Source organism: Benincasa hispida, chromosome 8, assembly GCF_027475165.1.
Source record: "Benincasa hispida cultivar pf3 chromosome 8, pf3_genome.v1.1, whole genome shotgun sequence".
In the NCBI taxonomy this organism is placed as follows: domain Eukaryota; kingdom Viridiplantae; phylum Streptophyta; class Magnoliopsida; order Cucurbitales; family Cucurbitaceae; genus Benincasa; species Benincasa hispida.
The window spans coordinates 4,274,770-4,301,759 of NC_143485.1; the positions used below are offsets into that span (position 1 = coordinate 4,274,770).

General features: G+C 34.9%; 1 long non-coding RNA gene and 1 other non-coding gene across 2 annotated transcripts; both read right to left on the reverse strand.

Annotated features, from left to right (window-relative positions):
* Positions 1-14,562: 14,562 nt before the first annotated feature.
* Positions 14,563-17,145, reverse strand: LOC120083434 (uncharacterized). The gene is made up of 3 exons (XR_005483420.2): positions 16,639-17,145; positions 16,309-16,407; positions 14,563-14,808 (listed from the first exon to the last, which is right to left on the reverse strand). It is a non-coding gene; the product is annotated as an uncharacterized LOC120083434 (long non-coding RNA).
* A 9,561-nt stretch (positions 17,146-26,706) lies between these two features.
* On the reverse strand, positions 26,707-26,787 carry TRNAL-AAG (transfer RNA leucine (anticodon AAG)). Its single transcript has one exon. It is a non-coding gene; the product is annotated as a tRNA-Leu (tRNA).
* Between the last annotated feature and the right edge of the window lie 203 nt (positions 26,788-26,990).

Consider the following 26,990-nt stretch of genomic DNA (forward strand, 5'->3'; position numbering starts at 1 on the left):
TAGATTTACAAAACATTGAAGAAGCTTTTCCATATGTTTTTAGGAAAATTACTTTTTTAGTGTTTGAGTTTTGAAGAATATCTTCGTTTGGTTCATGATTTTTTAAAAAATATCTTTTTAATCTCGAGTTTTATAGAATAAGTTTATTTGGTCTCTAAGTTTTTAAGACCTATCTTTTTAGGTTCATGACTTTTTAAAAATAGGTTTAAATGATCATTGTAATATTTTTTTATTATTTTAAACTAGAAAATTAGTTTTTTTTCTAAACTACCCCTTCTCTCTAAAATTGTTTTTTAAGCATATATTTGTAATTCAAATTTTCATAAAATTATATAAAATAGTCTATACTATCTAAAAGGGGCTATGGGGGAGAAACATTAGATTTCCTTTTTTGTCCCTTTTAGATTGTTGAGATATCTTACGTAATTTCACATTTAAATCATTAAAAAAAAACTCATTTTATCTGTAATATCTACTCTATCTATTATATCCATATTCTATCTAAAACGAGCTATGAAGAGAAACATTTATTTTCCCTTTTGTCTCTTTTAGATTATAGTTATAAGGTTATCTTGGGTAATTTGACAATTAAACCAATTTAAAAAATGTACTTTAAATACTTTACTTATCATTCATGTGGATTTGGTTTCAAATTTGGGTTTTATTTGATTTTCTTTTATAAAAAATCTATCAAATTTGGTTAAACATCAATTTTCACGAAAATTTTCAAATTTTGTTTCAAGAGATACATTTGGTTATTAAAAAAAATATATCAAATTTGGTTTCCACAGATATATTGGTTTTTCTAAATCTAAAAGAAAAAAAAAACATGTTATCTAAACATTAAAAGTTTTAAAAAAAAAAATCTCAAAATTTATACATTTTTCACGTTTAATTTCACGGTTTTCTAAATTTAAAAGAAAAAAAAATCATGTTACCTAAAAATTAAAAATAAAAAAAAAAATCAAATCAAATTAAGATTTGAAATATAAATTTATTCCAGCTAAATTAAACCTTCAATTTGCATTAGGTATCTTTTCTTTATTTATTTTTCTTCCTTGTGTTGGCATTGTATATATATATTTTTAATTTGGTTCACCATTATTTCTACATTTTTTTAATGTTTTTTTCTTGTTTGTAGACATTATCTACAATTTTTCAATTTAAGGAATGCATTTTTTTTAAAAAAAATTTCTATCTTCATTAAGATTTTTATTTTATATATTTTTCATTAAATTTTTTTACTATTCTAGAAGTAAGCATCTCAATTAAACTTTCATATATTTAAACCATCTCTTTTTTTTCTTTAATTTTATTTTCTTTTTTAATAAAAAGAAAATTAACAATACGTGACATCACATTTATTTTTTCTCTTATTATGCTTTAAAAATGTAACTATTTAAATATACAAAGATCCAAATGAACCAAAATTACAAGCATAATAATCATAATGAACATATTGAAATTACAGGAATCAAAATAGTTTGTAAACCATATAATTACAATTGAATTTGACTTTAAAGTTTGTATTTATTTGGCTCTCCTGCTTTTGCAATACAAATTTAGTTTATGGAAAATTGCATTTTTTGTATATCATTCAATTTTTTTAAGACGTGTAGATCCAGAATTAAAGTTTAGGAATTTATTAGAAACTTTTAAAACTTGATTTAATAGATTGGCATCGATTGCCACTAAACATGTATGAAGTTGAATCATTTATCTTACTCAACCTCACAAGCTGTATGGAAAAATGCTTTGGTGCAGTTTAGGTTGCACTTATCTTTCTACAACTCATTTAGTGTCTAATTACAAGTTGGCACTTGACAATTTTTTTTTTTTCAAAGAATAATTCCTTTTTATTTACTATGGAAAGAGATGCATGGAGATAGAGTACATATGAACTGCATCAAGTAGTATTCTTTTGTAAAAAAAAGAAAATAAAACTTTTACCTGACTATGGCCTAAGAATTTTTCTTCATTTGAACAAAATTCTATTCACATTATTTTCTTTGTCAAACTCCTCGATTACTCCATTACATTTTCGAACTTTGCCTACTTATAAACAATTTGAGCTCGCATACAAAACATTCCCTCACATCTTAGAGGTTTTTTGGTTCACCAATTTCATAAGTTGTTAATTAACTCAAGTTTACTAATATTTACCATTAAAGTTTACACATTTACCAATGAACTCTGTCTTTTCCTTTATTTTGCACATTTAACGATGAACTTCATCTTATGAGTGTGCACCTCAAACACAAACTTACTAACTCCAATATATTTATTCAAGACTTCATAACTCAACTCGACATCCCAAACACTCCTTAATAGTACATACTTTGCTTTGAAAAATGTGATGGAGGAACAAAATCCTTTTTTTGGGAGGGATGGGGGAGAATTACCTTCTAGTCATTTGAAAGTTCGGAGGACAAATATATAATTTTCTTTTTATTACTGATTGTTATTATATATAAAAAGTAGCATGAATGGTAAAAGTAAAAAGAACTCATACAATTGAAGGCTACACACACGGTATAGGGAACCTTGACAACTACTTAAACCACACTACAACGATGAGTAGGGGTGTCATGAGTTGAGTTGGGTTGAAAGACTTTTTAGACCTGACCCAATTGTTCGGGTTGTAAATTTTTTCAACCCAAATAACTCTTATTAAAAAATGAACCCAACCCAACTCAACCTAGAAATATTTGAGTTAGGTTGGTTCAAGTTAATCGGGTCATTTTTATTTAAAATTTTATTCTAAAAAGAAGCAAAATGTTAATATGTAAGAATCTAATTTAATTATTTTCATATATTGATTAAGATTAATAGCTCAATTTCAATTTATATAGTGAAAATTTTCTTTTTATAGTACAAAGAAACTACTCTTAAGAGTTGTTGAAGAATAAATTATTAAAAAAAATATTGGAATTAAATAAAATTAAAATCAATATATGTATAAATAATTGTGTTATTAGTAAGAAAAAAATATATCTTTTAAAGTTAATAATAAATTCGAGTTGGTTCAGGTTGGTTCGGGTTATATTAGATGAACCCATGAACCAACCCAATCCATAAAATTTTCATTTATTTGAACCCAACCCAACCCAAGTCGCACAGGTTGGGTTGAGTTGATCGGTTTTTTCGGATCATCGAATTTTTTGAATACCCCTAATGATGAGGGTCGTTGGAAGGATCCTTTTGAAGTATTATAATGGTTATAACATGTTAACAAGTCATTTTGTAGAGGCAATGTTGAAAGGGTTGACCTCACTTATATTGAATATTTCTCCTTCTATCCTATCTAGTTCCAAAGCGATTTGGAGTTAAAATGGAACATTTTGGGGTTTATTTGAACAACTTGTTTGAAGAGATGTAAAAAATTCAAAATGTCTCTATTTAGTCATCACAAAGTCATGTTCAATATTGCAAGATAGAAGCACAGCGTTACAACACTCTTGAGGTAAGTTAGAATCCAACATTGCATGGTCCAAATTCTATTCATGGAACATTAGTCTGCAATTTTTCTTATTTATTAAAAATATAATATTTAACTTAATTAATTTTATTTTTATTTTATATAACTATAATTAATTGTAAATAGACTAATATAATATCGAATAAAAATCATAAAATGTCTAATTATATTATTAATAGTTTTTTTTTTAAAAAAAAATAATTACTTTATTTATTTAAGAAAAAGAGAGACAACAGAAAGTGTTTAAATAATCAATATTTATTTAAATTTAATTGAAGAAAATTCAGAGAAAATAAGTCATTTTGGAAAAATTTGAAGTATTTAACCACCACTCAAAATAAATTTTCAAATGTATTTTAATCAGTTTCTATCAGAAATGTTTAAATAAAAATGAAATTTTTAAAAGACATTTTTTTTCAAATCAATCTAAATGGCCCTCAAATAAATATTTTATTTATTAAATTTTTTAGATGCAATATTATAATATTTATTGACTTTAAAAACGAAACAAAATTAAAATAAAAGGTGCGAAAGTTAAAAAATAAAAAAATAAACATGCACGATTATGAAAGAATCAAGTTCTCCCATTAATGGAATAATATATTAAAATTTCGGGAAAAGACCTTTTTTTAGTCTTGAATTTTGAAGAATTGTGCTCGAATTTCAGGTTTCAAAATATACATTTTTTATCTTCAAATTTTTAAAAATAGGTATATTTGATCTCTAATATTTTTAATTTTACATCAAATTTAAGTTTTATTTTAGAAATCTATTTTCTTTTTCAAATACCAAACAAATATTCAATATTTTTATTGTATCCTTTGTTTTTTAAAACATAAAAACAAAAATGGATAAGAAACCAAACGGTGCCTTAGTCTTTCAGTCCTGAGGAGCTTACGGAGTTTTCTAATTGTTGAAGAATTCTAGGCTCCCAGGAGTTTTAAATTTCTAAATCCCTCAAATGAAGAAGATCTTCTCTTTTTATAGAGTTCCCATGTGAGAGCTCGAGCTTGATTTGTCCATGGACTTGGAGCTTGGACCCAATTAATTGAATTTTGGGTTTGGTTGGTATTTGATCGAATTAAGCTTATTGTTGGGCTCAATTGAACAATGACCCAAATGTCAATACCAAATTATATAAAAAAGTTTATTCAGCCCAACGATTATGAAGTGAATCTCACATTAATATTAGTAGACACTACCTTATTTTTTAAAATATGTTGACGTGCTATACAATAAATGGAGAGAGTATGAAAACGTAGTGTAAGAAATTTCTCAAGATAAGGATGTAATTACAAGAAAGATAAGTGTAGTAACTACGAGGTTTGTGGTTCGAATTCCCCTACTCCCAATTATGAAAATAGAAGGAATATGATTTTAGCCTTGAAGTTTAAGGCTTATTTTATTTTATGTGCTTCCTTTTTAATATATATATATATAGTACAATTGATGATAGGAAAATTCAAACTATAAACCTCGCAGTTTCTTGCACACTCAAAGGCCAATTGAGTTATGTTCTGTTTTTCTTATATGCTTCACTTCTTAAAAGTATAGTTTATTGACTTCAATAAGTATTCATGTTGATATACTAATATGCACATTTCAAATCCTATCTTCCATAAACTAAGCAAGTGCGAAAATACATTGATAAGTGTTACTGTAGTGTGATTGGCTGGTATTATCATAAGACTGCAGTGTGGTTGGCTGATTTTATTTATTACAGGCAAAACTAGAGCAACATGTTGTGCAGCATGTCAAAAACATTGTTATTAATATTGTTACATGCCTGGTAGTAGATTCGACATAATATCTTTTCCTTATTTGTTTGTGTTGGTTTGCAGATTTTCGTGGTTGCTTTCCTTATTCTCCAACACATAATATTTATTCACTCCTAAAAGATATTCTCAAATCTAGCCTTATTTATATTGTACTCTTATTCATTTCTAGAATTAGTCTTTGTATTAGAAAAGTGTGTATTGAGGGTTTTGAGCTTAGAGTTTGTCTAAACCTTAACCTTCATGTATTAATTGTTATTGAAAATCCTTGTATTTATCGTTGAATTTTTGGTTCGATGGCCATTGTAGAACTCGGGAGGAGTTTGATTTGATATTGTATTTAGGGGGAGCCTAAGTACGTTGAAGATAATGAAAACTCATATTTAGGGGAAGCCTAAATTTGATTAATATAAGGAGATCTCACTCTTAGAGGGAGCCTAAGTCTGTTGTATAAAGGGAATCTCATATAAATCTTAGAGAAGCTTCCTTGTGAAAGTAAGGGGAGCTTAAATTTAAGGGGAGTCTAAGTTGAAATTGAAGGGATAGTTGTACGTGAGTTACTGAAGAGGGAGTCTATCAGATAAGTATTGGAGTTGATTTTCTAAATCTCGTAGAGTACTATAGTTTGTAAACTTTGTATGAACAAACTTGTATGTGATTAATAATAATTGATATTTTATTCACCTTGTCTATGAAATATGTGATGTTTTAGTTGCATTAATCACAAATCAATAAACTAACATCCAAGGTTATCGTTGTAACTTAAACATGTATGTGGAGACATACAAGCGGATCATGTTTAAGTGATAACCTAAATAGTCTGTAGTATATGGATAAGGTTGGCTACCTGATCCTAGTGACACTACGAGTATGACACGCTTTGTAGATGTTACAAATGTTGTAAATTGCTACAAATGATCTGATCCTGATCATTCATATATTAGACATGCGAGTGGGATATTCTACACAAAGAAGTTTGTATAAGACCGGACCACGAAATGTGTAGTCTCATTATATAACATTGTTCATAATAGAGACTTTCATTTCACATGTATGTGAAGAAAATCAGACATGAGGATTTCCATGAGCAGCGGAATGATCGTTCCAAATTGTACACAATTACAGTACAAGAAACGGAAACTAACAGGTCATGCACAATACGAAATTGCAGCATTCTTTACAATATGATCAAGGGAAAGATTATACATACCTTTGAAGACTCATCTTCAAGATCCCTCAATCACGAACGCTCGTTCAATCTCCAAGACTGCAACACATGAACGCTCGAACACAGCGACCACAACACAGCACGATCACAGTGACAGCCACACGAACACCGCGAACTCAACGAACGGCCTAAAAAACCTCGACCTCAGTCGAGTTAAGTAAGACACCACCATAATGGCTATCTTGGTATTCTCAGTGTGAGAATCTAGAAGTGTAGGCTCTGTGTGGACTTGGTTAGAAGAAGGGATCGGAGGAATAACAATCGTGTAAACGATTGAGCAAGTGGGAGATGACAAAAGTCTATCGCATAGACGAATGCCCAATCGTTTAGAAAAAGCACTGCAGTCGTATAGCAAATGCTTCACGGTCAATTAGCTACGAGTAGTTGAGTGAACTATCGTGTAGTGTCACTCCATGATCGTTTAGTGAATCTAATTCACTTGATAGTCTTTCTGTGAGTGTGTTTTCGAGAATATAAACTCTTTCTCAATCCTACTAAATTTAGGACAACATTTTTCCTTTTATCTTATTTACATTAATCCTCCATTTGATGTATCTCATACACCATACTGATCATATCATATATGATCGAATTATCTTTTGTTAATTTGAATATTTCAAATCAACACCAAGAACTGATCATCAGCTTGAATCCATTGAGCTACCAAGGGGACCTTATGGACATGTAGCTTGAAGCTCCAACGGTACGTGAATAACTGACTAAACTCTTTAGTCATGGGATCCACCATTCGTTAATTTCCAGGCACTCCAATAAAGACCAACAGCTGAACTCTCCTTACTACAGATATATTATGTGTCCATGGTTATTGTATGTAAACTTATGCATATATATGAGATATACAAGTGGATCATGCCTTAAGTGATAATCTAAATAGGTATGTAGTATAAGGATTAAGGTGGGATACCTGATCCTTGTGACACTACGGATACGGCCCGCTTTGTAGAGGTTTGCAAGTGTTATAAACCACTACAAATGGTAGATCCTGACCATTCATGTGAAGACATGCGAGCGAGGATGTCCTATACAAAGAGTTTGTATAAGACCGGACCACAAGATGATTCGTCTCTGTATATAATGTCGTTGATACTGGAGGCTTACATCTCACCTAAAGGACCATAGGTGAGATGACCTCAATCTTGAGTGTTTTGGGAACTCCTGCCTTTGAGGGCGATTCTTTGATTAGTATGGGTGAGAGTGGCCAGATTGCCAACGCAACATGCCTACCTTTTTGGGGACTTGTCTGATTTGGGGGCTAGGAACTCAATTACACAAGATGGAATTCACTCCTTCCCCGAATGAGAGGTAAGTAGATAGATTGCTCTCTTAAGGGCTAATTATGGGGCTTAAACATAGTGGCCACAACTTCTTTTTGGAAGAGAGGACTCGGTCATAGTAGGACTATGAATTATGTTCAATAGAGGGATTAGTGGTACTTAAGGAGTTAGATGTAACTACAGGGACATAATGATTATTGGCCGAGTTGTACTTACGAGCGATCTGTGAAAGGTTGTGCACTATTGATTGGTTAAGATGAACACATAATATATTTGTAGTAAGAAGAGTTCAGTTGTCGGTCTTTAGTGGAGTGTCTGACAATTAACGGATGGTGAATCCCATGACTAAAAAGTTTAGTCAGTTATTCACGTACTGTTGGAGCTTCGAGCTACAGGTCCATAAGGTCCCCTTGGTAGCTCAATGGATTCAAGTTGAGAATCAGTTCTTGGTGTTGATTTGAAATGTTCAAATTAACAAGAGGTATTTCGATTATATATGATATGATTGGTATGGTGTATGAGATACATCTAGTGGAGGATTAATGTAAATGAGATTTACATTAAAGACCATGAAATAGAAAAAGAGCTATGGCTTATATGTTTCATGAGATGAAATATTAAAACTATAGGTTATAAATATAGTATGATAAGTTTGTTATCATTTATATTTATAATAATATTAATTATTGGATAATTATCTTTTTTTCTCTAATAACCAATTGAGTGGGAGGTTATTGATAGTTTCATGGTAACCGTGAGATAAAAGGAAAAATGTTTTCTTAATTTTAGTAATGTTGGTTTTGATATTTCCATTCTCGAAAATTACTCACGGAAAAGGTTGTCAAGTAAATAAGATTTACTAAATGACAACTTCGAGAGACTAGACGATCATGGATTGTTTCTACTTGATAAACACTCAGCTGGTTGATAAGCTAAACGATCGCATAGTTTTAATTAGACGATCACATAACTTTTGTTAAATGATTGGGCATCGTTCTATACGATAGGCTTTAACATCTCCCACTTGCTCAATCGTTTACACGATTATTCTCCTCTGGTCTCTACCTCTAACCAAGTCCACACAGAGCCCACACTCTGGATTCTCACACCGAGAATACCAAGGTAACCTTTTTGGTGGTTTCATACTCAACTCGACACAGTCGAGGTTCTATGGAGGTCGTTCGCGATGTTTGAGTTTGCTGTGATCGTGCAGTGTAGAGTTCATAGTGTTCGAGCGTTCGTGGTTGCCGTCTTACTATGAACAAGTGTTCATGATTGAGGGATCTTGAATATGAGTCTTCAAAGGTATGTGAATTCTTCCCTTGATTGTGTATTAAAACATGTTGTTTTGTGCATAGCCTATTGTTTCCATTTGTGACTGTAATTGTGTATGTTTATATATGAATGAAATTTGGAACGATCCTTCTACTACTCATGGAAATCTTCATGTCCGATTTCCTTCAATTGGTATCAGAGACAGGTTGTTCTGATATTCCAAATTTCAATTCTTTTTTTAACTTCTTTTTACAGTCGTGGTGGGTTTTCTGCATTTGTGTTTAATTGTTAAATGCGTTTGTGGATGAAGTTAATGGATGTTTACAGTTGAATTGCCTCTGCTTAAAGCTTTCTTTCAATTACAAAGTGTTAATTTGTATGGGCTCTTGTGTTTTTGGGCGTAATTAACATGCTATCGAGTCTATAATTCAAAGGATTTGAGTTAGTCGAGTCGTTCGTGATGAAGTTTCGAAGCATGGAGATGCGGTTCTTAGCCAAGAAGAAGACCAAGAGTTGGTCGTTGTCGTGTAGCCTGAGGTAAACGATCGTTGAGATTTATCTAAACGATCGTGTAGATTTTTCTATGTGATCGTGTAGTATTTATTAAACGATAGGGTAAATCGTTTACTCTATCGCGTAGCGTTGGTTGCCCGATCGCATAGACGCTGGAGGTAGACGATCGTAGTGACAGCATATAATGCTCATCGTTTAGAAGAAGGCGCATGCTAAATGATCGTGTAGTTAGCATGCCTCATCGCATAGTTACTACCTACACAATCACGTGGTATACGATATAAAGGCGCTCGCTTAGCGGTCGTTTATATGATTGTATAAAGTTTGCATTATGCGGAGCACATTGCACGATCACATACCTCGTGCTTCATCGCATAGTAAAAGGTACACGATCGTTGCTAAACGATTGTTTAGCTCTAGGAGCGTTGGTAAACGATAGAACAAAGTGTTTGTTCTTTCGTGTAAACGATGGCGGGGTGTTTGGTGCATGATGAGTGGAGATGTGTTGCTTCGCCCGGACGGTTCAAGAACCTGTTTGCCTATTTGAACTGGAGACTCCTTGGTTTTGTAATAGTTAGCTTTAGTTTTTGAGGATTTGAGGCAATTTTACCCGGTTCATCAACATTTTTTTTATTATACTTGTAATGTATGGTGTTCATATGGCAAAGTGTTTGACATATAGTTTTAAAACTCACCTTAGGTTGTGCAATCATTCATGCATCATGTATTATAAATATTATAATATTGCATGAAGAAATTATATGAAAGCATGCACATGCATAATAAAATATAAGAGTTATATTTAATGCATGCAGTAAGCATTCCCATGCATCATCTTTATATTATAAGCATTATAGTATAAGGGTGAATGAAAGCATGTTGTGCTTGATTCGTTGCTTGCTTATATAAGAGTTATATAAAAAGTAGCAATGATTGAACAATGCATTGAGTATGACACTTAGGCTATTTATAAGCGTTATGAATGCCTCGTACGTGTCTACTTTGCATTGGGTTGATTTTGGTTGAATCCGTTTATAAGCGTTATAAAGGAAATTAGAACTAAAATCGATAAGAAAGAGTTGCAAGTGGACTTAGGGTGAACTTATGTTTTAAAAGGGTTTTAAAATTGGATTCAGATAGACCTAAGTTCAAAGGTTCTAATGAGATTAGCAACCTAGATTAATCTTTTAAAATCGGTTTAATAGGATTAAATTGATTGGCATAAAAGATTAAAATTATATTAAATCTATCTATAAGGGACCTTTTGTCTAAGGCGGGTTCTGTTTAGGCTGCGGTTCTTAAGCTGACGAAAACAAAACACCCCTACCTGGAAAAGTGAATTAGATAGATTTTCTACAAGCATGCGACAATTGGTCAAAGACTTCGTTAAAGAGTTTAATAGATGATGATTAAAAGTTGTTTAACTATCCAAGGTAAATATTATTCTTGGAAAAACCTAAAAAGTCACTTAGTTAAAATTTTTGGCCGTGTTTTTTCTAAGTAAACTAAACCCTAGGTTATAGAATACTCAGTGGGTGGAAGAAATGTATCTGATATGTCAATGATTCCACTCACGTTTCTCCCTGAATGTTCACATCGTGAGATTCATGCTTAGCCTAGTAGTGCCCTGGGAGCATCCCCTTCGGATGGTGTTTGCATGAGTCAATATCAAGGTGGAGAAGAGAGTGTTTATAGTAAATGGGTGAAGGGCGTGTGTCAACTCGTCCTACGGTCTCTGTCATTGGTTAACACCGTGAGATCATTCTGTACTCCCTCGTGGCGCCTTAGGTGCGTCCCCCTTCGGATGGGTTTTGTGTAGTTGGTCAAGATCAAAGTGAACTCTAAAAATGGATAGGGTCACTTTAGGTTTTTTCCTAATTGGATTTTTTCCCTTCGAATTGGCTGCTTGGGACGAATCTCTTGGGCCTAAAATGGTGAGTCACACTTACGGAAGATTATTAAGTTAGTTAATGAGAATTTCTCAATTCAGAGGAGGGATAATTAACCTCACTTCGGTGGCTTTTGTCCTAAACCTTTGAAGCGTCATTGCGAAACTAGATGTCACAGGGGGTTCATGTTAGTTTTGTTAAACCTTATTGGATGTTGTATGTTTTTTCAACGGATATTTTCCTTAAAATCTAACGTAGGTCAATGTGTTTTTATTGTCAGCATCTTGTTAGTATTTCAGTTTAGTCCCTTTAATTTGACCGATTACATATAGTGGAAAGAGTCTTGTAAAACGTATTTTGTGGTAAACGACCTCAAATTTGTCGTGGTTGAGGAGTGTCCTCAAGTCTCGACCCTTGATGCACTGCGAAGCGTTCACAATGCATATGAGGTGTGGATGAAGGCTAATTCATTGGCCAGACTTCACCTTTTGACTAGCATACCTGATGTTTTGGCCAAAAGGGTTGAGAACATGGTCATTGCATGTGAGATCATGGACTCGTTGCAAGATTTGTTTGAATGTCAGCTCTTACTTTCTGAGCACAAAGGGCTAGATGACAAAACCAGTAGTGTTAGTTCCCAAGTTAAACTCAAGGAAGAGGAAGCAATTGTTGTTGACTCTATTGAGGTTCATAGAAGAGAAACGTTGTCTGATATGCAACTTGGAGCTTATTTAGGTTCTGATACAGATCCCACTACTCTCCAAAAGAAGAAAAAAGATAGTAAATCTGATTTATTGGTCTTGAAGACGTGTTTGGTAGAGAATGATGATTCTGCCTGGATCCTAGATTCAGGTGCTACCAACCATGTCAGTTCCTCTTACCAAGGATTCAGTTCCAGGCAAACGTTGCTACAGGAAGAGATAACTCTTCGAGTCGGTACTAGTGAGGTTGTTTTAGTTGTTGCTGTAGGCAGACTGAAATTATTTTTGGATAAGAAACGTTATCTGTTATTGGATAATATTTTCGTAGTTTCTCATATTAAGAGGAACTTAATCTCGGTTTCTTATCTCATTAAACAAGGGTATACCATCTTCTTTTCTAAGAATAAAGTGTTTATTGTCAAGAATAAAATGGAGATTGATTTTGGTTCAATGGAAAGTAACTTGTATGTACTAAGGTCGTTAGTCATAAAAGTCTTGTTTAACACTGAAATTTTCAGTACAGCAACAACAGTTAAAAGACCAAAGGTTTCTCCTAAAGAAAATGTCTATCTTTGGCATCTAAGGTTAGGTCACATTAACCTCAATAGGATTGAGCAGTTGGTGAAAAGTAGACTTCTAAAGAGTTTAGAAGAAAACTCATTGTCGGTGTGTGAATCATGCCTCGAAGGCAAGATGACCAAACGACCTTTTACTGGAAAAGGTTACAAAGCCAAGAAAGCCTTGGAGCTTGTACATTCAGACCTCTATGGTCCGATGAGTGTTAGAGCTCGAGGCGGGTATGAATATTTCATCTCTTTCATAGATGATTATTCAAGGTACGAGTATCTCTAGCTAATGCAACGTAAGTCTGAAGCCATTGACAAGTTCAGGGAGTATAAAGCTGAAGTTGAAAACTTGTTAGGTAAGAAGATAAAAATACTACGATCTAATCATGGTGGAGAGTATATGGACCTCCAATTCCAGAACTATATGATAGAACATGGGATTGCGTCCCAACTCTCGACCTCAGGTACACCTTAGCAGAATGGTGTATCAAAAAGAAGAAACAGAACCTTGTTGGACATGGTTCGGTCTATGATGAGTTATGCTCATCTTCCAGACTCGTTTTAGGGTTTTGCAGTGGAGACTACATGCTACATTTTGAACAACGTTCCCTCGAAAAGTGTTTCTGAAACACCTTTTGAGTTGTGGAGAGGCCGTAAAGGTAGTTTACGCCACTTCAGGATTTGGGGATGTCCGACGCATGTGCTAGTGACTAACCCGAAAAAGTTGGAACCACGTTCAAAGGTTTGTCTTTTTGTAGGCTACCCCAAGGAAACGAGGGGTGGATGCTTCTATGATCCGAGTGAGTACAAAGTGTTTGTTTCTACAAATGCTATTTTCTTAGAAGAAGACCACATGAGAGATCATAAGCCACGAAGTAAGCTCATTTTGCGTGAGATTTCTAGTGAGACTGAGAGTACTGAGAGTTCAACAAGAGTTCATGAACAGACCAATGATCAACAAGAGTTGTTGAGGTCGGTACATCTAGTTAACCAGCTCAAGAGTTGAGACTGCCTCGATGTAGTGGGAGGGTTATGAACCTACCGGATCGCTACGTGGGTTTGACTGAAGCCCGGAACATCATTTTTAATGATGGAGTCGAAGATCCGTTGTCTTTTAAGAAAGCAATGGAGGATGTTGACAAGGATGAATGGATTAAAGCCATGAACCAGAAAATGGAGTCTATGTACTTTAATAGCATCTAGAAGCTTATTGATCTGCCTGATGGGGTAAGACCTATTGGGTGTAAGTGGATCTATAAGCGAAAGAGAGGTGTAGATGGAAAGATGCAAACCTTTAAGGCTAGACTCGTGGCAATGGGTTATACCCAGGTTGAGGAAGTTGACTTTGAGAAAACTTTCTCACCTGTTGTCATGCTCAATGTCCATAGCCACGTTTTATGATTATGAGATATGGCAAATAGACATCAAGATTACCTTTCTTAATGATAATCTTGAGGAGACCATCTATTGACTCAACCAGAATAGTTCCAGATCAAGAGCAAAGAGTTTGCAAGCTTAATAGGTCCATTTATGGGCTGAAACAAGCATCTAGATTATGAAACATTAGATTTGATACTGCGGTCAAGTCGTTTGGCTTTGACCAGAATGTTGATGAGCCTTGTGTTTACACGAAGATCATCAAGCATTCAATAGCTTTCCTGGTAATATATGTGGATGATATCCTATTCATTGGGAATGATGTAGGGTATCTGACTGACATTAAGAAATAGCTAGCTATGTAACGACCCGACCTCCTAGGACTTAAGTTAGGCCTTTACTAAATACATGCATGCATGGAACTTAAAACGACACCATTTTATAGTGAAATAAATGCTAAATAAATAAGATAAGTTCAAAAGTTCTTCATTAAATTCAAAAATTAAAAACAAATAATGGGGTACCCATAAATCATAAATGATAATGAATAAGTCTGAAAACAATTCTTAATAGTAAGTTTTAAATATCAAAACTGGAAGTTAAGAAAAACATGAAAAGAAATCTAAATCTCATGAGCAGAAGTATGTTACTCTCCCCAGTGGCTCGTTCAAGGATTCCTCTTGTCATTCGCCAGTGCGTCCTTGCCCATACCTGAAACATAAACATGAGAAAGTGTGAGTATAAAATACTCAGTAAGTAACCCCACTACCGGGGTCAGGCTAGGCATCTATGTCCTCTAGATGCCTACCTCTGGTAAAACATATAAACTACTCTAGTCTTCATGGGACAGATACATACATAAAAAGCTGATTTCTATCCTACTGTAGTTAAGTATGCCCACTATCTCTAGTAAATCCCGTAGGACCCACAACCTCTGGTGAATCCCGAAGGAAACACAATCTCTGGTGGATCCCAAAGAAAACACAATCTCTGGTGAATCCCAAAGGAAACACAATCTCTTACGTACGCATGGTTATGCATACACCTCTTTCGTATACACATAACCCACTTAATGTGTACCTCTTTCGTACACATGGTTACGTATACACCTCTTTCATATACACATAAACCACTAAATGTGTACCTCTTTCGTACACCAGTTAAGTATACACCTCTTTCGTATACACCTAATCCACTGAGTATGTACGTCTTTCGTACACCTAGTTATGTATACACCTCTTTCGTATACACATAACCCATTGAATGTGTACCTCTTTCGTACACCTGGTTAAGTATACACCTCTTTCGTATACACCTAACCCACTGAGTATGTACCTCATTCGTACACCTGGTTATGTATATACCTCTTTCGTATACACATAACCCACTGAGTGTGTACCTCTTTCGTACACCCCAGATCCTCTCTATAAATGTAAGGATGCATACTTCTTCCGTACACATGGTTATGTATACACCTCTTTCGTATACACATAACCCACTGAGCGTGCACCTCTTACGTACACCCCAGTATCCTCTAGGTATGTATCACTTTCATACACACCAGCTCTAGTACATCTCTTTCATGTACTAGCGCCCTTGGACGTGTATCACTTTCATGTAGTCACATAGTCTGGAAAGGAAAAGAGATTGCACCTAACTTCATATTACATATAACATTCACATAATCATGAGTCCTCTAAAATCTTCTCATCAAGGCCATGTTAATTAACCTCAACATACGTAATTAATCTAGTGTTAATGGATCTACTCTAGTACATCACTTTTATGCAATAAACTATGTAAACAATCAAGTATTCGAGATTTCATAATATATAGTACGGTCTACACATTCTCATAATAAATCACATAACTGTATGAATCAGCAAATGTCGAATCCTCATCTAACTTTAAGACATTCCAGTAGGAGTGCCACTTAATTTATATTGAAGGGTCATGCTTAATCATCCTTTTAATATAACTCATAAAATTCTAAACCATGTTCATACATTAAAATGCTTCAGACATATTCTAAACTATGCTCATACATTAAAATGTTTCAGACATATTCTCACATGCTCATATATCTTTTCTAAATAGTCCATTAATCTTAGAACAGTCAAAATTATCCTTGTAACTAGTCTTAAAATCTTCAAAATAAATCATAAATTTATCACCCGGCACAAAGGCGATTCCAGTAGTAAGATTACTTACTCAAAATTATGTCTAAGCGACAAGCAAAATAATCTTCCTCCTAGAACAAAGGCGATTCCAGCTGCTTTGAACCTTCAATTCCAACCTTTTATATCACAACTGAAACAATAAATAAGTCATTACTTAGTGGGTATCCAAAAATGATCAACGAATACTCCAAAACTTACACAAAAGCTTGTTGAAACCACTTCCAAATCCTCTTAACAGCATAATTTAACTCCAACGCTTCTCCAAAAGTCGATTTTAAAGCCCAAATAAATGCATATAAATAGATTGAAGCAAAACACCATCGGCCAAGAAATCCAATTAAAAAAAATAGCCCAAACTTACCCAAACAGATCTGACGACAGGGGCGGGGCTATGCCGGACGAACGTGGATGACGGCGACAGTTTTGGTGAGGTCGGTGTGCAGAAGGGCGTGTGGCAGAGGAGATCTGAGACGGAGGATCTGGACAAGCGGCAGCATGGCGCAGCTTTGCATCTGGGAGATTGGCTGGGCGAGCGAACGGCTGGCTGGGCTGGGGCGGCGACTTCCGGTGTCAGCGAATGGGGCGGAACAACGGTCGTGCAGCTGGGCTGTTCGGCGAGTAGAACGCTGGGTGGCGCGGCTGAGACGCAAGGAGGGACGGAGACCTGGGTCACGAGCGAACGCAGCTTGCTGGTGAGGGTTCGACTGCGCGAACGACGGCCCACGAACGACCGACGAACTGGTGGCGGCTCGGTCGGACGCACAGTGACAGCTGGAGAGGAGATGGTCGACGGCTGCTAGGCACACAGAGGGGGTCTTCAAGTTGGGAGGGAGGAAGAAGAAGAGGAAAGGAGAGAACATTTTGTTTCCTTTTTTTAAAAAAAAAAAGAAAAAGAAAAAAAAAAGTTATTTTAATAAAAGAAATAAAATATAATAATATTTTATTTTATTTTATTCCATTATATTCTATTTTACTTTTATTTTTACCTTTCCCTCGTTACACAAATATATCTCTATATATATATATACTTAAAACTCTTCCCCTTTTCTCTTCAAATTCCAAAATCAAAATCAAATTAATTTTCCCAATATAAATTGAAATTCTTGACATTAACTTAAAATTAAATTAATGTGACATAATCCAAATCTCCCCTTTAAACAAAACCGAACCTTGAAATTAACAAAATTGTTCTTGAATTTTACGAAAATACAGATTTTGAATAATGAAAAACTCAGGATGTTACAAGCTGCCCAGTTCCAAATTAAAGATTTGGGTGAGACATAGTATGTTCTAGGGATCCAGATTATTTGGGATCGTAAGATCAAAAGGTTAGCCTTGTCTCAGGCATCGTACATCGATCAAATGTTGATCTGATACAGGATGCAGGATTCCAAGAGAGGTTTGTTACCCTTCAGGCATGGAATCGTTTTGTCTAAGGATCAATGTCCTAAGACACCTCAAGAAGTTAAGATGAAACAGATTCCCTATGCTTCAGCTGTAGGAAGCTTAATGTATGCAATGTTGTGTACCAGACCCAACATTTGCTATGCAGTAGGGATTATCAGTTGATATCAGTCTAATCTAAGATTTGATCACTTGACCACGGTCAAGACAATCCTCAATTATCTTCGAAGAACGAGAGACTACATGCTCGTGTATGGAGATAAGATCTGATCCTTACAAGATACACAAACTCTGATTTTTAGACCGATAGTGATTCTCGTAAATCGATATCGGGGTCAGTGTTCACTCTGAATGGAAGGGTTGTAGTGTGGTGAAGCATCAAGCAAGGATGAATCGTAGACTCCACTATGAAAGCCGAATACGTAGTCGTTTGTGAAGCAACTAAGGAAGCTGTTTGGCTGAGGAAGTTCCTTTCAGATTTGGAAGTCGTTCCAAATATGGATGTGCTTATCACTCTTTATTGTGATAATAGTGGGGCTATGGCAAATTTGAAGGAGCCTTGGAGTCATCGTCGGGGCAAACATATCAAACGAAAATACCACTTGATCAGGGAGATTGTGCATTGCAGTGATGTGATAGTCACGAAGATCGCGTCAGAGCACAACGTTGCTGATCCCTTTACAAAGGCTCTCACGGCTAAAGTGTTTGATGGTCACCTGGAGAGTCTGGGTCTACGAAACATGTGGCATCTTGTCTAGGGCAAGTTGGAGATGATACTGGGGTATGCCCTAGCTTATTATATATTGTACATGTTTTTTATTGTATTGTACATTAGTCTCCCGAGGCATTAGGACAATTGGGAGATTGTTGGGATGGGTGTCCTAATTCTCCCGGAGTCTCATTGTTTGTAATATATACACATTGTTTATGAATAAAATAAGTGTTATTTCATTCTGACATTTATCATATTCAATAAATAAAGCTACATGGTTATTGTAAGTAAACTTAAGCATGTATATGAGATATACAAGTGGATCATGCCTTAAGTGATAACCTTAAGAGGTCTGTGATAACTTGTAGAAATACAAGTTATTTATGCTGCCTTATCTAGATATTGCGGCCAAAAGAGAGTAAATATATGTTAATTGTATGAAAATTAGCTCAGAAATATAATAATTCTGAATTATCGCAAATACACCCACTAACATCATTAAGATGGTAGAAGAGGATATTTCTACTCTGTTTTGCAGGAAACCAAGTCACCGCTTGCGATCAAGGCTCAACGAGAAATGGAACAACGCATCTCTGTCACATTGCGTCCGTCAATCAACAATGAAGAGACGATTAACGCAATGACGGCGCAATGCGATAGTCGATCCCAAGCTGAATTTCAATCGCATGCGGTAATAAAAACAACACCACATGCGAGCACACGATCGAAAGATGTAGCTGAGCAACACAAACGCGGAGGATTGTGACACGTATACAACTAACCGTTGTACAGATTTGACGATCTGATTGCATAACAGAAGGAATATTTATTCCTCCATCTTTGGAATTTTTATAACAATAAGTGGGGTCCACAAGCCAAGAGTCAAAAGCTTTTCACCTATAAATACCCCCATAGAATTCAGAGGATATATACTTGATACGAGGGCTAATTGATACTAGATTATTGAGAGAGAGGTTGAGCTGAGTACTGATCGAAAAAAAATTCGGTAAGAGAAGAGACAAAGCCGAGAGGTGAGTCTTAGTGCAATTCTGCCAAATCCCCACCGTGAAGCTCTGTGCTTAGATCCATGTTACCGGTTGAGCAAGCTTGAGAGGGAAGCTCATCCTTCCGCACGATCCATCCACGCCGGCAAGTAAATCTCCATCTAGATCGGCGCCAAGACGTTGGCACTTATCTGTATTTGTTTCTAACTCTATTTCATCAATTGTATTTCATTCTCTTAATCTCTTCATTCACAAATCATGTATCAGACGCTAAATAGTTTTATTGAATGTCTCGATCGTTTTCATTTCCACTTCTCTGTCTATTTTCGTTCCTCCATTAATCGTTTTCTCCATGAAGTTTTCTTAATCCCTTGGTAATTAATATGAATTAAACGAGTAACTTAATCTGTGATAAAGAGATAAATGCGTTTAGCTAAGGCATGCTAGACGGCATCTTCACCTGTGAGAGCAAAAGTGAAAATGTCATTCTGATCTATCGAGAGAAGGTTAGAAGAATGCGTTAACTAAAGCGAGTAGTACTTCCAGAGATGGAAGCAACCTTGTGTTCATTACATTCGTCCATGTTTCACCACAGAGATGTGGGAGCGCGACCGATCACTGAGAGGTGTACGCCAAGGAAAAAGTGGAACTGTACTTGTATCTTTAACGCAATTAAGGAACTTGCACTGTTTGTATTAATTATCTTTCTGTTTCTGCTCGCACATAAGACTTGCCACTGCATAATACGATCTTTGTAGATTCTTCACAGTCAGCCTCAACCTCGGTATCTTGTATCATCTTAGCTTAGGTTTACTTTATCGTAATTTATTTTATTATCGCATTTTTACCGCTTTACTTATTTTATCGCATGTTTAAATACTTGTACACAACTCTTTTATAAATTGAAAAACCCTTGGTCGTATGTATCACAAACATAATGCAATAACCTCAAACAGTCCCTGTGTTCGACCTCGAATCACACCGAGAAACTTGCGATGGAATTATACTTGGTTCTAATGCAAGGAAACTTGTGACAATGCATAACATACTACAAGAACATTCATTATTAACGCATATCTAGAAGTAGTATCGCATGGACTTGAACCTTGCTTGTACTTTATATATAAAATTTGCGTTAGAAGTTTATGGCGTCGTTGTCGGGGAACTGGTAACGGGGACATGGACTTGTTCATTCATTCATCTCCATATTTGTATCAGTGCATTGTTATATAACTAAAATTTGCGTTACAGTCTGTAGTATAAGGATTAAGGTGGGATACCTAATCCTGGTGACACTACGGATACAGCCTGCTTTGTAAAGGTTTGCAAGTGTTGTAAACCACTACAGATGGTAGATCTTGACCATTCATTTGGAAACATACAAGCGAGGATGTCCTATACAAAGAGTTTGTATAAGACCGGACCACGAGATGATTCATCTCTGTATATAACATCATTAATACTGGAGACTTATATCTCACCTAAACGACCATAGGTGACATGACTTCAATCCTGAGTGTTTTATGAACTCATGCCTTTGAGGGCGGTCCTTTAATTAGTATGGGTGAGAGTGGCCTGATTGCCAACTCAACATGCCTACCCTTTTGGAGACTTGTCTGATTTGGGAGCTTGGAACTCAGTTACACAAGATGGAATTCACTCCTTCCCTTGTTTGTCTTGTAAGTAGATAGATTGCTCTTTTAAGGGCTGATTCTGGGGCTTGAACATAGTGGCCACAGCTTCTCTTTGGAAGAGAGGACTTAGTCATAGTAGAACTATGACTTATGTTCATTAGAGGGATTAAATGTTCCTTAAGAAGTTAGATGTAACTACAGGGGCATAACTATTATTGGCTGAGCTGTACTTACGAGCGATCTGTGAAGGGTTGTTGCACTGTTGATTGGTTAAGATGGACACATAATATATTTGTAGTAAGAAGAGTTCAGCTATCGGTCTTTAGTGGAGTGTCTGACAATTAACGGATGGTGAATCTGTTAGGAAACTGATTCTTGTAGGATTTTATTATTGTAACGTGTTGGTACAATCTTTCGAAATAGTAACTAAACGTTGAATGAATTCTTTATTAAACGATATGAGTCAAATAGAAACTAGACGATTGCTTATCAAAATCACAACGATCGTTTACAAAACTCTATACGATCACTTACAGTCTCTACACGATCGCTGAGTAACACTAGACGATCGCCCACAAACACCCGCGATCGCTTACAAAGTACTACACGATCTCTTACCAACTACTACACGATCACTTACCAAATTCTATACGATCGCCTATCAAGTGCTACACGATTGCTGATCTTTGCTACACGATCGCTTAACTCTGCTACATGATCGCTTAGTAGAAGTAGACGATGAGCAGCACACTATGATGACTTCTCCACGACAGAGATTTTCGAACTCCCACTCTCGAGAGCTCTCTTTTCTCACTTCTGATATTCAATCTTCACTCCCCTTTTTTTCCGTTTCTTTCTTTTTTTAAACCTCCACTTCTCTCAACAGAATTGGAAGTCGTCCTTAACTGATTCAACTGCCTCCCCTCTATTCTTTCTTTCTTGATATTGCCACATAATTGGAGGCCTATCAGAATCCCATGACTAAAGAGTTTAGTCAGTTATTCACGTACCATTGGAGCTTCAAGCTTCTGGTTCATAAGGTCCCCTTGGTAGCTCAATGGATTCAAGTTGAGAATAAGTTCTTGGTGTTGATTTGAAATATTCAAATTAACAAGAGGTATTTTGATTATATATGATATGATCGGTATGATGTATGAGATACATCTAGTGGAGGATTAATGTAAATGAGATTTACATTAAGGACCATGAAATAGAAAAAGAGCTATGGTTTATATGTTTCATGAGATGAAATATTAAAACTATAGGTTATAAATATAGTATGATAAGTTGGTTATCATTTATATTTATAATAATATTAATTATTGAATAATTATCTCTTTTTCTCTAATAACCATTTGAGTGGGAGGTTATTGGTAGTTTCATGGTAATCGTGAGATAAAAGAAAAAATGTTTTCCTAATTTTAGTAATGTTGATTTTGAGATTTCCATTCTTGGAAATTACTCACGAAAAAGGTTGTCAAGTAAATAAGATTTACTAAACGACAACTTGGAAAGACTAGACGCTCGTGGAGTGTTTCTACTCGATAGACACTCAGTTGGTCAATGAGCTAAACGATCGCATAGCTTTAGCTAGACAATCACATAGCTTTTGTTAAACGATTGGGCATCGTCCTATATGATAGGCTTTGACATCTCCCACTTGCTTAATCGTTTACACGATTTTTCTCCTCCGGTCTCTACCTCTAACCAAGTCCACACAGAGCCCACACTCTGGATTCTCACACCGAGAATACCAAGGTAACCTTTTCGGTGGTGTCATACTCAACTTGACACAGTCGAGGTTATGTGGAGGTCGTTCGTGGTGCAAGTTCGCTGTGATCGTGCAGTGTAGAGTTCGTAGTGTTCGAGCATTCATGGTTGTCGTCTTATTGTGAACAAGCATTCGTAATTGAGGGATCTTGAAAATGTGTCTTCAAAGGTATGAGAATTCTTTTCTTGATCATGTAGTAAAGCATGTTGTAATTTCTATTTTGCACATAGCCTATTATTTTCGTTTATGAATGTAATTGTGTATGTTCGTATACGATTGAAATTTGGAATGATCCTTTTGTTGTTCTTGGAAATCCTCATGTCTGATTTCCTTCAATTTATTGGATAGGAGTAAATGCCAAATGAAATAACCCTTATTTTATTCATAACAGTGTGTACAGTTTACAAACTACGACACTTCGGAAGAATTAGTACACCAATCCCAACAGACCATAGGTAACATGACCTTAATCTTGAGTGAGTTGTGAACTCCTTTGATTTGTATGGGTGAGAGTGGCCAGATCGCCGACTCAACAAGCCTACCATTTTGGAGATTCATCTGATTGGGGAGCTGAAAACTCAGCTACACAAGATAGAATTCACTCATTCCCCGAAGCAGAGGTAAGTAGATAAATTGCTCCCTTAAGAACTGATTCTGAGTCTTGAACAATGTGGCGCCACACCCTCTCTTGGCTCGAGAGGGGTTTTCATAGTAGGACTATGATTTATTGTTCATTAGAGGAATCAGTAGTACTTAAGGAGTCATATATAACTATAGGGGCAAAACGGTAATTTGACCTAGTTGCACTTACGAGCAATTTATGAAGAGTCATCGTACTGTTGATTGGTTATATCCAATGGACACAGAAATATATCTATAATGCAAAGACTGCAGTTGTCGGTCTTTAGTGGAGTGCCAGACAGTTAACAGATGGTGGATAATGTAATTAAAGAGTTTAATTAATTATTCATGTACCGTTGGAGCTTCAAACTACAAGTCCAACTCAAAAGGATTTAGTTGAGAATTAGTTTTGGGTTAATTTGAATTGTTGAAATTAATATGAGAGAATTTAATTATATCAATTTAATTATATATGATATAATTGACATAATGTATTTGATACATTATAGTTTAATTGGAAGAATAAATATTTGAACGTGATTCAAATATATTTTCTATGAATGACATTCATAGTTATTAAATTTAATATAAATATGATTTGTATTAAATGCCATAAAATAGAGAAAAAGAACTATAGTTTATATTATATATCATGCAATATTAAAATTATAGATTATAAATATAATATGATAAGTTGGTTATCATATTTATTTATATTATTTATTATTTTGAATAATAATCCATTTTTTCTAAAGTGGTTGAGTAGTTTTTATGGAAAATGGGATAAATAAAATAAGATTTTATTTTTTCCATAACAAGTCTACACGAAAAAAGAGAGATTTTATACGATAGGCTTATACACTACACGATCGAAGTTTTTTTGCTATATAATAGTGTTCTTCTTCATTCTTCTTCCTCCTTAAAAACTCAAACTCCCTCCTTACCAAAATAGTTAGAGCCCACAACTATTGGGTTCTCACCTCGAGCATACCGAAGGTTCCTGGTGGTTGTGTCTCATTTTGGTTCATGAAGTTCTTGAAGAAAGTCTTCAAGTTTGCTGCTAATTTCGAGTTTGTGATAGTTTGAGAGGGGTTTATGCGAAGAAACGTTCTTTAAGGGTATAATCTTTTGAATTCTATTTCTTGTTTAAAAAGCATGTTATAATTTTAATTAGAATGCATAAACTGTATGTTTACTGTAAATTTGTGTTTTTCAATCAAATTGGAATTTGGACGATCTGCTTCTGCTCATGGATCTCTTTAAAAACGAGTTTCTTTAATAAGTACTTTCGTTGTAATTACTAAACTCTTTATATAGTGAAGTTTCGTCCAATTGGACACACAACCCACTAGATATAGGTGAGTTTACACCGAACTTGGTTATCAATCTCCGTTTCTTTATATTTTTGTTTACTTTTGTGTTGCCCACTTTTCATACATATTATCTGTGATATCGTGCTTGACATTGTATCCTGTGTTAGATCCACCCTATTTTTTCAATTGATATCAGAGTAGGTTGATTGTTGTTCATTGTGTATTCAATGGAGTTGATCTAGGAAGGTTGATCAACTTCTTGCCCCCCTATGCTTGATGGAACTAACTACTCCTATTGGAAAGTCAAAATGGCGGCTTTCCTCAAGCCCATTAATAGTAAAACTTATAAGGAAGTTGTCTCTGGATGGACAAATCCCCAAGTTATTGACAAAGATGGCAAGGTCTCTCTCAAGCCCGAGAAGGACTAGACTGAAGTTGAGAATGAGGTTTCCTTTGGAAATTCTCGTGCTCTAAATGCTATTTTCAACGGAATTGACAAGAAGATTTTTCGACTTATCAATACTTGTGTTTCTGCTAAGGAGGCATGGAAGATCCTTACCGTGGTGCATGAAAGCACCTCTAAAGTGAAGTTGTCTCGTCTACGATTTTAACTTCAAAATTTGAATCTCTTAAGATGTTGGAAGATGAAAGTATTGTCGATTCCAATGCTCGCATCTTGGATATTGCAAATGAATCTTTTGGTCTTGATGAAAAAATGTCTGAAGAAAAACTTGTTTGAAAGATTCTACGTTCACTACCAAAAAGATTTTATATAAGAAATTACAACTATCGAAGATGCCCATGATATTACTACCATGAAGGTGGATGAGTTGTTTGGATCTTTGCGAACCTTTGAGTTGACCTTTAATTAAAGAAAAAAGTGATAAGAAAGGTAAATATATAGCTTTACAGTCTATTTCTAATAAAGATCGAACTCGAAATAAAGGTAAGGATACGGAAGAAAATCTTGCCAATACTATATCCCTGTTAACTAAATATTTCAACAAAGTTATAAAATGCTTGGATAGGGGATCAGGTAACTTTCATAATTCACATGTCAAAGACAACATTAGTAACAAGAACTCTATTATGCACAAAAAATTTAAACCATATAGAAAAAAAAAGAAAGAAAGAAAGTGAATGTGATTTAAGTAATTCTCAGGGCAGTAAAGATTGAAACTTCAAGTATAGAGAATGCGAAGGGTTGGTCACTTCCAAGTTGAATGCCCAAATTATCTGAGAAGATAAAATGAAAGATATCCAGTGGCTTTGTCAGATGATGAGTTTAATTCAAGTTATGAATCTGATGAGTAAATTTGTGTCTTGACTGTTTGTGTTGCATTTAATAATACTAAAGAGTCTGAGATATCTAATAAAATTTTGAATAAAGACTCAAAGGTATTTGATCATGATTCAATTCAGATTGATAATTTATCACTAGAAGTCTATTAAAAGTGGAAGGAAGACTCACAACTCTTGGAGTTGTAGACGGAACATATAGAAAAATTAATTGAAGATAATCATCGTCTGTTAAGCATCATTTCTGAACTGAAGAAAGAGTTGAGGGCTTTAAAGGTTGAACTTGAATTGATGTCAAATTTTGTTGGCATGCTTAATACAAGCACATATGATCTTGAAAAATCAAGAGACCAAATTGAAACAAAACTCAATTTTCAAGACTAAAATTGTAACATTATAAACTTAGGTAATAAATAGAAATCAAACTCAAAATTTGAAGACTATATAAGTAAAATTTTGAAAGACCAAATGAAAACTAGACCACAAACCCAACAAACAAAAAATATATTTTTTGCCCTAAAATTAAATATATGAGAAATCCTGAACTAAAATAAAACAAAGGCTCGAAGCCCATGAAGTTTATGAAAGAAAGTGGGCCGTTCAAAGCCCATGAAGTTTATGAAAGGCTCGAAACTGATTCAGCAAGTAAAAAAGAAATGAATTAAAAAAAATGTTGAGAGTGGGATTTGAACCCACGCCCTTTCGGACAAGAACCTTAATCTGGCGCCTTAGACCAACTCGGCCATCTCAACTTTGTTATATTAACAAATGCTAATCATTTTCTTAACTTCTAATTAGTAAAAGGTATTAATTTAAACTACTAACATTCCCACTTAATATGTCTTTTGAACTTTTAATTTTTAATATGATGAGTCTTTAGCTCATTATATAATTTATCAAATTTATGTGCATACTAATCATTAGCACGTGTTATGGATAAGATATTTCCAATTTA